At 35.1% G+C, this 11,841-nt stretch overlaps 1 long non-coding RNA gene across 1 annotated transcript; it reads left to right on the top strand.

The window, feature by feature from the left end:
* The first annotated feature begins 853 nt into the window (after positions 1-853).
* LOC125062944 lies at positions 854-6,146 on the top strand. The gene is made up of 6 exons (XR_007119432.1): positions 854-881; positions 1,316-1,342; positions 1,541-1,567; positions 2,480-2,512; positions 5,281-5,307; positions 6,120-6,146. It is a non-coding gene; the product is annotated as an uncharacterized LOC125062944 (long non-coding RNA).
* Positions 6,147-11,841: the final 5,695 nt, after the last annotated feature.

The following is an 11,841-nucleotide window of genomic DNA, read 5'->3' as shown; positions in this document are numbered from 1 at the left end:
TAAACACAAAAATTACTCAACTATGAGTATGAGCGCGAGAGCAGTATAATTACTTTTAAAATGATAATTATTTTAATTGAAAATTTTATCTCATTTAAATAGATATGCAAAAATATGAAATTGAAAGCAGTAAGTATTTTTCAAATATTAAGGTATTTTACTCTGAAACGCATGTTTCGAAGAAGTATTGCGATTTCTGTATTAGCTTCATAAACGTGTAGAAATATGCCCACTAGTGCAGAAATCCCACGTTTAATGCCATGGATTAAAGTAACGTATTTTTATGTGGTCAAAAGTCAAAAATTATTTATTCATGTAGGTAACACAATGTACACTTATGAACGTCAAAAGAAAGAAATATACATTAAATGCTTCTAATTTTACATTTACTAGCGTTCTCAAATCAAGGGCGTGGAACGGAAGAGAAGAACTGGCAAAAAACTCTCCGCCACTCTTTTTAATCACCAAGATTTTTGTTTTAAGTCTTAACTTGATTGATATTTTTAAAAGATAACTAAATAACTATTTCTGAAGTATTTCCGAACCAATTCAACTTAGAGTCCTTCAAGTAAAGAGTGTACCCATTTCAAAAGGCCGGCAACGCATTCGCAAGCCCTCTGCCATTAGTCCATGGGCGGCGGGCGGTATCACTTAACGTCAGCTGAGCATCCTGTCCGTTTCCCCCTTGCCTTTAAAATAAATGATTCAGCAATGGACTAAGTGTTTATTGAAAACGGACACAGAAATATATCCGCTACTGAAGTATTGTAGTTGGGTTGTCAAACCTGCAAACAGCTAAAATGATCCATTCAATTATGTCAATACTTTACATATAATATGAATAATATTTGCAGGCAGTTGGATTCAATTCCACGGCGAAGGTAGAATATATTTTTTTAACGCGTTATAAAACCAAGAAATATTTTCACGTTCCATCAACCTTTGAACATTTTTTTTTACAACTAACTACTTCAAACCTGGTGTTAAATTTAAATCAATAATTTCGTCGTACGTTTTATTCCAAACTAGCAGTGGTATGGAGGGCCGCTGCCTATTTTATACGCCGTTGTAGTGTGTATAATTTGCTTTATATAAAGTGTAATAATACTAAAAAAATATGTTGAAACTTATCCTACCTATGCCATTGTATCTTTATATAAACTAAATATACTTATTTTAAGTTGATTTTTTTAAAAATCCTTCTCAGTTAAAATTATTGTAGATACTTAATCAAAATATACAAACGAATAAATTACAAAGTTAAACTTAGTGTAATTTTTGTAGGAACCCTCACTTAATATTTTATATTTTGTAGGTGAAAGGCGACCTTTCATCAGTCGAGGTAAATAACATTATTATTGGTACTTATTTATTAATTTACATATTAAAAATTATGTGACGGTTTATGTTCAATAAAAACAAATAGATATTTAAATAATAAAAATTCTAATGTACATTCATAATAGATCTGCCGGTACGCACGTAAAAATAGTATCACAGTTTACATATATAAAGATATGAAACTCTGTTCTATTTTCAGTGTTTTGGTCCATTCTGCAAATCGTCGGTAAGGTTAAAATATCTTCGTATCCATATAATTAAGGGTTTTTTATAAAAGCGTTCGCATGATTAGGACTTGCTCGTAAGGTACGAAAAATGACTGTCTCAGACTCGAAATTTGAAATCGTATACAAAGCATAAAAAAAGGTGGATAGAAGAAATAGAGGTAATAGTTTCGAATTTCGTCGCACGAATTTTATATTTACGCACGGACCGTCATTGGAACACCTCCAAGTGATTTTTGCTGCCGGAAACGCGTCTAAGTATTTAAAAAAAAATCAAAGTTTTGTGCGATGTATTGAAATTTGTAAACAATCCGCCATCGTCTACTTTTCTATTGGGTATAAGAGATTATCGAAGACGAAGGTCCCCCGAGACTCCTGCATAATCAGTATCATCAAATTCGTGCGACGACATTTAAAACCCAACCCGAAATAGAAGCGGTAGCAGGAAGCGAATGGAGAAGGAAAGCCATGGACAGAGTCAGTTGGAAAAAGCTGTAGGAGGCCTTTACCCGTGAAGGGGTTCCGTTCGATGGCAGTGAAGGTAGCTAGGAAATAGGATATATGTAGGATAACAAGATTAGAATAATCTATAAAATGTAAAAAATCTAAGCTGTATATATTATTTTTTGTCATGATTTGGAAATTAAACGGGCTTTATTATTATTATTTTCTAATCTAATTCCTTGCCTAAGGATAAGGCCAAGTCGCTAATCCTAACATTTGGAGTAAAGACTTAGAAAGAACTCTGTAAGTTTCAATGGGACATGGGACAAAAATCATTCCGATAATAATTTTTGTTCGCCAAATGATCTTAATGAACAATTATTGTTGTACGAGTTCCAGCTGCTATGTTCATGTGTTTCACAACTGAGTCAAAATAGACGCTAATTCCATATATGTATGTTTTTTTCTAGTGTGATGGAGTACTAAACATTTGTATGTCAAAGGTATAGTTCACCACTTACTTCGTTTACCTTACGTGACTAAAGTAGTTTTTTATTTAAAAACTGGAGAGAATCGCGTGAAAGAAGTCACTTATGTATGCCTATGCATACATACTCGCCTGGCTTTGGAACATTAATCATAATCATAATCTAACTAAGGATCTAGGGCTAATTATCATAACGTTAGGAGTTTTTAGAAGCAATTTGGTGAGTTTAAAAAAATCTGTGGCGCTACAACCTTTCTTATCCGGGCCTCATATTTCTGTATCTGTTTCATGATCATTTGTCAATCTAATAGGCGAGTAGGTCAGCCACCTGTGCTTTACATACGCCGTCGACTTTTTGGGTCTAAGGCAAGCCGAATTCCACAAGATATTTTCCTTCACCATTCGAGCGAATGTTAAATGCGCACAGAGAAAAAATGTTAATTGGTGTACAGCCTGGGATCGAACCTACGACCTCAACCGCTGAAGTTTACTACTACTAGGCCAACACTGCTCCTAATATAGTAAGTTTAAATTACATATGAGGAGTGTCCACGCAAAAGGTTATATCTACAAAAATAGAAATATGTTTTTTTTTTCTTGATTCTGGGTCAGTACATTAAAAAGTACAATCCCGACTAAATAAAATTATCTAAAACGCTTTCTTTTTTATATAAAATGTGACTTAAAGACAGCATGACTGACCAAAACGCTGTAACTTTTTAACTTTTTTGCAGAAGATTTAAATTTTGACCAAAAAGCTTTTAATTTACATACAAATTCATAAACTCGCAAATAAAACCGTACAAAAGGTTACATTTGTCTAAAAAACGTATTGCTAAAACACATTCACACAATATTTATATAACGATTCTTGGTCGTTTTTTTGAGTTTTTTGTACTCATTTCTGATTGAGCTAGACATACCTGACCATGTAAGAACACTCAGATTATTTTGTGATGGCTGTGGGGGCCAGAACAAAAATAGTCATTTAATTCATCTTTTAATGTACTGGCTCATGAATAGTAATAACAACATAAAGGATATTGTCATTGTTTTTCCAGTTAGGGGACACAGTTTTCTTCCAGCTTATAGGGTCTTTGGAAGGTTAGAAAAAGAAATCAGAGAAATACCCATCATCATAAACAAAGAAGAATACTATAAAATATTAGCAAAACATGGAAAGCACATGATCTGGGGAGAAAACTGGTTCCTCTATGATGTCAAAGGTTTAGAGAGTTATTATAATAAAACTAACTGGTATACAGTCTCTTAAACGCATACAATTAAAAAAAATTAAGAGATCCCAGGGTAGAACTCTTGATTGTAAAATAAAACCTTATGAACACTATAGGTTTGAGAGTAATGAAAACTTTTTGTCATTGTGTAAGAAAGCTAAAAGACATTCTACCGCACTAGAAAAACTAAATGTCAGTGATTCTATACTTAATTCTAATAAAAAAAAAGATGTCTATAATATTTTAACTAAACAGTTTGGTGATGATTGGATGACTGTACCAGAATTAGAATGGTATAATCGTTTAATCAATGATAGTAGAAGCAATGTCAGAGAAGTTAATGAAAATAGTGAACATAGGGATGACGATAATGAATCTTGTCAGTGTTTGGAACAAGATATAGGTCAATTGAGGGTATAGATTTAAGTATGCTGCCTGCACAGATTCGCTTTTTTTCATTTGTAGAAGAATACATTGTACCTATTCAAATAATTTAGAAGGCTTTATTAAGTAACCAACTTAGTAGTAATTAGGCTTAGTTTATAATATGTTTAAGTAAATTTCGTTTGATAAGAGAAATAAATACTTATTAAGCTATATTTACAAATGAGTCCAATCATAAAGTTATATTTACAAATGAGTCCAATCATAAGGTTATATTTACAATTGAGTCCAACCATAAGGTTATATTTTATTAGGTGTCTGACCAAAATACAATAAATACAAGATACTTTTTTTTTTATCTCTTAAAATTCTGTGTGTAGAGGGTAAAAAATTGTACTACGGGTAACCTTCAAACATAGAGAAAAAAAAAACGATTACATTTATAGCTTGGTTCTTTCTTTCACTATTCTATTGTTTCCTGAAATTTTACTTAACATGTAGATATAACCTTTTGGGTAGACACTCCTCATATAATAGGTAGATAAAAATGATATATTAATGCCCTATATTTCCGTCAAATGAGTTGCTCAATCGTGTATACAATTGTCTACCCCAAATACAGCGTTCTTAATTTGTTTTATAAATTTAACGATATATATAAACTGTAGCTACAGACACCAAAAAGAGGTTTGACCGTGGAGAGCCATGCACATACACATTCACTTAAACTTAAAGATTAACTGAATGTGTATTTAAAAGGCACTTCCAAAATGTACTTTTATATGGAGACGAATGGGAAAGAAACTCCATACATACTCTTTTAATATAGTTTTTACAATATTTTGAATACATTGATCTGATTTTTATTATGTAGACATGTACGTGGTAATCACATATTCACAATATAGCAACTATAGATTTTACATTATTCTTTATAAAAACATTAACATACAGTCAAACAACTCACACAAGTTACGTCAAATGTGATTTCTTTTAAAATGAAAGCAAGTATAAACCTATATGATTAGCAACCAGTTGATTTTGTCTAGTTTGATTGTCCTATAACACCAGCATATTTCCAAGCATTTTAATCTTAAATAATTATAATTAACATGATTACCAAACCTTATTTACCTGTTTGTGTATTAATTTATTAAATTTTCAGTGCAACGGTCGCGCGTGTCATTCTAAGGTAGATAATATTCTATTGAGTTTATGCTTCCGTATTTCTCTGTTACGCCTCCCGGGCTGTACCAAACTACAAGATAAATGTAACACTGTTTGCAAGGTCAGCTACGCTCGGTTGGTTTAAAATTATTGGATAGTTGGATTTGAATTACAATTAATGTATAATAATTCCTAATGTATAGTAATTCCTTTATTGCTGACACCCAGTATAATATATTAACACTTATTTAAGTAACATAATATAACCTAATCTAATACAACATATATCCCGTTTTTTTGTAATCAGCGTGTCTTGTGACACATAGGCCTCTTCCAGCTGCTTCAATTATTTTCTGATGTTAGCTCTTCATGTCCAAGTGTTCCATCGCGTGGGTGCCATTCTGTAATTATTTTTGTCCATTTCAACCTGCAATCTCCCGTCATATGGCATTACATAAGCCTACTCATATGTGTGTTATTAAGGGACTCAGATGGCTACTAGGTGAAAGGATGCTTATATTACAAGACAGATGACAAAACAATAGTAAAAGCCTTAAACTGTGATACTCTCAATCGCATAAAACGCTGAATAATGTAGCTTTAACTTGTACATAACAAAAGCATTATATCAAAACTGGTTATAAGTTGTAATTCGTATTTTTTTTTTTTTTTTTTTTATATAATAGGGGGACTGACTTGGAACTTTTCCAATTAAGGGTAGGTCGGTAACAAGAGAAAAGAAGATAGGTATCCAATACATGTGAATATCGTATGGTCCCGCAAAACAAAGTTTTTGGATAATTTTAAAATTGTCATTTCACATTCCTAATATTGCAGTGCAACGCTGGTGCGTGTCTTACATTGTTAAGTTCAAATATATTTACATAGCTAGTTTGCAGTCGAATATAAAACGTATCGTCAAAGTTATTGTTAGCATAAAATAGATAGCAGTAAATAGAAGTTAGAGAGCATAGGATTTTAGATAGGTAAAGGCCTCATAACTCGGCATAGAACTGTTTTACCTGATTTTATGTAGGACTTGGTTATTGAAATTGTGTATTAGGTGTTATAATAGGAACTATATAATATTTTTTTAGAGTGAAGGTGCATACGCCATATCCAACGTAAGTTTTTTTATTTACGTTAAATATATATAGTCTTGGAAATCACAAACGATAAATATTAAAAGTAACAAAACACTCAACCTAGGAAGTTTTATTCCTTACAAAACAAATTTTAATTAACTAAAATACCACAATGAAAATTATACGCAACCAGAAGACAATCTTTTACACAACGCCACCATAAATAACAAAAAACTCCCGCGTCTGTCACGTCCGCGCGCCAATCGCCACATTTCCGGTGTTCCCAGTTCCACTCCTCTCTGTTACCCCTCACTCGGTCCGACTTGCTCTGTGGAGATTGTTTTATAAGAATAGATATTTTTGATTCAGACTAACACAATAATTTTTGGAAAAAGTTATAGGAGACTTCAATGTGCTATTTGCTTTTTTTAATATAGAACAGGAGGCAAACGGGCAGGAGGCTCACCTGATGTTAAGTGATACCGCCGCCCATGGACACTCTCAATGCCAGACGGTTCGCGAGTGCGTAGCCGGCCTCTCTTAAGTACTCGTTACTTAGTTTAATTGGTCTGCGATTTAAGCTCTAACACGTAAATCTATTACTCGACAACCGAGATTTTTTAAAATTAATAATAAGTTTTATTCTGTATTCTAGTAAGTTAAGTAACATAATGTTCCGATTCTTTAAGCGTTCTCATTTGTCAGCCTCAATTCGTTTAAATCAATTAAGGACCAATTGTTAAAAGGTCTTACACAGGACGTCGAGCCAAAGTCAGGTGATAGTAAATGATAAGAACAGAACATTAATAAAAGATCTTCTTTTTTGTTCGTACTTATAAAAACATTCTAATGTTATACCAATTAGTAATTCGGACTAAATATGCAGTCTTTTGCCAACATTGCATAGTGCATTTGTTAATACGGTCGGATTGTTGGATATAACAGTAATTTTATGTACAAAAAATTAATTAACTTCCAAGAAGTTAAAAGAACTGGCAAGATTTTCAAAAATACGTGACAGATTTTTTTATTCTGGTTTTAACGATTATCACACGACTACTCGACGTTAATTTATGAGACACCTATGGGTTCAGAGTAGAGTACCTAATGTCACTCGTGCATGTGAACAATCGCAAAATATTTGTAACCGTCTTGTGTTCTATCGATTAAGATTGGTACACAAATTTTTCGTAGAAACCTAAGAGTTAATAATAATAATAATAATTGTATACTGTGTATTACAGTGCCATGGTCATAAATGCAGGTCAAATGTAAGTAGCAAACATTATACCCCGCGGGCCTCTAATTGGAGTTTAGTGCCTGCACCTGTTTTCATGTAATGTACCTAAATGATTATTTCACTGGGAATCGAATCATCATGTAAAAGCTGATAGAATCCTAGCTTAACTTAAGATGGTCAGAAGGCATCCAGAGCAGAGTCCTCTATCCTGTCTTGTGCAGTCTTGTGCAGCTCTTTTAATTTCACCTCACATCTTTCCAGCATCCTTGGCCTCTGCAATAATGGCTCATTGCCAAGTCTGTTTTGTTGTCTGTTCTGTCTGTTCCCTTCAACTGTATTTAATAATTCAGTTTTGAAAGTGAATGCCCGGTAAGGTTACAACTCATAGGTAGTATTGTGAAAATGATTGGAACTATATAAACAAATAAGGATTTTATTTCTTGAGTTTTTTTTTTATTTACAGTGTACAGGTGAATTTTGCGAAGCTATAGTGAGTACGCGAGATTTTATTAATAATAATTGTGTAATTGCGAGATTATTAAGTGAAACCTGAGTAAGTGACAACTGGGTAAGTGAGAAAACTCTAGTAATGAAAGTATTTACCAGGTCTTCTTATTTGCCCTCTGAAACCTTTATGAGTGAGAAACATGAAACCTGCACAAATGTTTGTCATATTCACGCGTGGACCGCTATAAGTGAGATTGAGACTTGCCTAAACCTCTATAATGGCCGATTTACATTATCTTAGTGTTTAGGAGAGTGCTTTAGTACAACTTGAAAGGCAAGTTCTTTAGCGTAGCGTTTACTAAAGCAAGTAGCGTTTACATGTTTCAACTAAAGTACTATCCTAAAGCACTCTCCTAAACACTAAGATAATGTAAATCGGCCTTAAGCGACAGTTGAACGAATTTAACTTTTGCTATTTATGACTATTTGTTAATTTCGAGGGACTGTTATTTAATTCAAACCAAAGCTTGTTTGCTATAGTTTTATAGATCTCTATATGTGAGATAGACCCTGAAACTCGACTTAGTGAGAAACCTCTGTAAGAAAAAAGAGATTGCGGTCCTTTAAGCTCCACTTATCCAGGTTTGACTGTAAGTCTGAAAGTAATTTTGATACATTAATTTATAAAATTAATACAGTGTTCGGGAACATCTTGCTTAGCGGAGGTGAGTAATAATAATTATATTTAAATTAATTTGATATGAACGTCAACGTCCATAACACATGTCCGAACCAATTCGACTTAGGGTCCTTCAAGTAAAGAGCGTACTATTTCTAAATAGGCCGGCAAGGCACTTGCGAGCCTCCTGGCAATTTCCATGTCCATGGGCGGGCGGTATCACTGTTACATAAAAAAAATCATTTTTTTGGTTATCGTTATTTTGTGTGTGTTTTGTTTGTAATAAGAGTTATGTCTATGTCTAGAGTAAAAAGTTGTAAATGATATTATAACTACGTTGGTGTGTCAGTTTCACAACATTCTACTTTCATTATTTTAGAATTTATTTGTCAAGTCGTAACTGTGTTTATTGTCCCCGCTGTAACAATAATAAGCGATATACTTAAGGTACATCGTTACCGTATACGTGGGTCCGTCATTCCACAACAGTCTGAGCGTTCTTTAAGGCACTTTCTGTCGCGCACCTCTATGTGGAACCAGCTCCCCACTGAAGTATTTCCTAACCAATTCGACTTCGGGTCCTTCAAGAAAAGAGCGTATCAATTCTTAAAAGGCCGCACTCGCGATCCCTCTGGCTTGCTGCCCCCTTGTTGCCCCCTGTTCTATTAAAAAAAGTTACTTGAGCCACGCTTATAAATAATTGCTAGTATAATTAATAAGTGCTAGTATAATTTTTGGAATAACTTGCAGTGTCATTCTAAGAGATGTACCGCATGGGTAAGATATGATTTACTTAGACACAACGTTTTTATTTAACTTACTGCCAAGGGAAACAAAATATATAAGAAATTTGCCAAAACACACAGAGATACTGACTATAATAAATATTTTAATGTATTAAGAATATATCTTGCCATAAGACACCGAAAATAAAACTTAATTAAGCCCTGTTAAGTAAAACAATGGCGCTACAACCTTTTTAGGTCTGGGCCTCAGATTTCTGTACCTGTTTCCTGATCATTTGTCAATCTAATAGGCAGGTGCTTGACACTCGCCGTCGACTTAAAGGGTCAAAGACAAGCCGGTTTCATCACGTTGTTTTACTTCGCCTTCGCTTGTTAAATACGCACATAGAAAGTCCATTGGTGTCCATTGTCCACTGGTGCACAGACGGGGATCGAACCTAAGTCACAGGCTGAGGCCAACACTGCTCTATCAAGATTTACTACTTATCAATATAATATATAATAAGCTGTAAAAAACTCAACTGAAGCGTACGAGTGTGGTACACTGGACTGAACTGGTTTTCAGGCTATAAAAGCGTGGCGCGCGGTGTGGTCGGGCTCACTTCTTCGCCGCCTCGCACTAGATAATATAGACGTCACTTACAGTTATTGTTGTTGAATTAATGGTCATGTGTTCTTTATTAATTAATAGTAGTTGTGTGGTAAATTTCGTGTAATCTAATTTGTTTTTTTTTTAGTAATTTTATTTGTTAATTTCTTACTTCAGAAGTGGGATTCGTTCTCATTTCTGCTTAGTTTAAATTTACGCCCACGTGTTTTTACTTTGTTCAGTTTGAAACGCGAGTGTCATACGTTTTTATAAAAAATAATGGAGGGTAGGCGACGAATACGTAAAAAGGACGGTGTGCCTGTCCCTGCACTTGAAGAAACGTTACAGACGATATTGAACCGTCTTAACGCTTTGGACAATACCTCCAGTCCTAATGTGACGCAAGTGGCTGAGCCATGTCCACCAGTGGTGTCACCACGCCCGCGCTCAGCAACACCACCGCAAGGGGATCAGCCCTTTGCACCGCTGGCGTCAAGTTCGGGACTTGTTCCATCATGCGCAACACCATCGGGCTTGCTGCTTACTTCCGTAAGAGACGCTGCGTCGTTACCACCCGCTACTAACTGTTCGCACATTGGTACTGAGAACGCTCCGGTGCCATGTTCTAGCAGCGCGTGCCAGTCAAGCGCTGACCTGGTGCTTAATCAGGTGACCAACAAACTTGTAAGTGCGATGAGCACAATTCCGGTAAGATCGAACTCCATTTATATTTCTAATTTCGATCCGTCTTTCAACGATTTCGATATATGGTGTGAGGAGGTAGACTCTGCACGGTTGTCTAATTATTGGGATGATCGTGAGTGCTTATCTCGGATTGGATATTGTTTGAAAGGAGATGCTAAAGTGTGGCTAAATGAGTGGCTTAGTAATGATCGTAGTTGGTCTAACTTTAAAAGGGAATTTAAATCACTTTGTCCGCAGCGAGTAGACATAGCAAATATTTTATTCGACGTAAGGAAAACCGTGTATCTCAAGATGCTCGCGTCAATAAAAATCGCAGGACACCAAAATCATTCCAAAATGGCGATTTTGTTTTGGTGCAAAAGGCGAGTCAATCTGTTGGCAAGCTAGACTCCTGTATGCGCGGACCATATGTGGTTTTAGCGGTGTTGTCGCAGGGCCGATATGAACTAAAATTGGTCGCTGGTTTCTATGGTAAGACCATGCTGATGCCCTGGCGCGGGGTATGGACCCCTGATGTGTGTGCCGCATTTTTTGAGAGTAAGTAATTTTTACTTGCATTTTTAAAACTTATATTTGTTGATAAATGTTTTGTGAGAACTGACATTTTATTAGGACTACTGTTCATATACGTAGAACCTAATTATATTAAAGACCTGCGGGAGTCTTGTATGATAGTAATGGAGTCACTCTTACTATCAAAAGCAATGGAGTCGCTCTTGCTTAGTGTGTTGTACAGTAATGGAGTCACTCTTACTGTTGAAAGCAATGGAGTCGCTCTTGCTTAGTGTGTTGTACAGTAATGGAGTCACTCTTACTGTTGAAAGCAATGGAGTCGCTCTTGCTTAGTGTGTTGTACAGTAATGGAGTCACTCTTACTGTTGAAAGCAATGGAGTCGCTCTTGCTTAGTGTGTTGTACAGTAATGGAGTCACTCTTACTGTTGAAAGCAATGGAGTCGCTCTTGCTTAGTGTGTTGTACAGTAATGGAGTCACTCTTACTGTTGAAAGCAATGGAGTCGCTCTTGCTTAGTGTGCTGTACAGTAATGGAGTCACTCTTACTGTTGATAG

Source organism: Pieris napi, assembly GCF_905475465.1.
Source record: "Pieris napi chromosome W unlocalized genomic scaffold, ilPieNapi1.2 SUPER_W_unloc_1, whole genome shotgun sequence".
In the NCBI taxonomy this organism is placed as follows: Eukaryota; Metazoa; Arthropoda; class Insecta; order Lepidoptera; family Pieridae; genus Pieris; species Pieris napi.
This window is presented reverse-complemented; position numbering and strand designations above follow the sequence as displayed.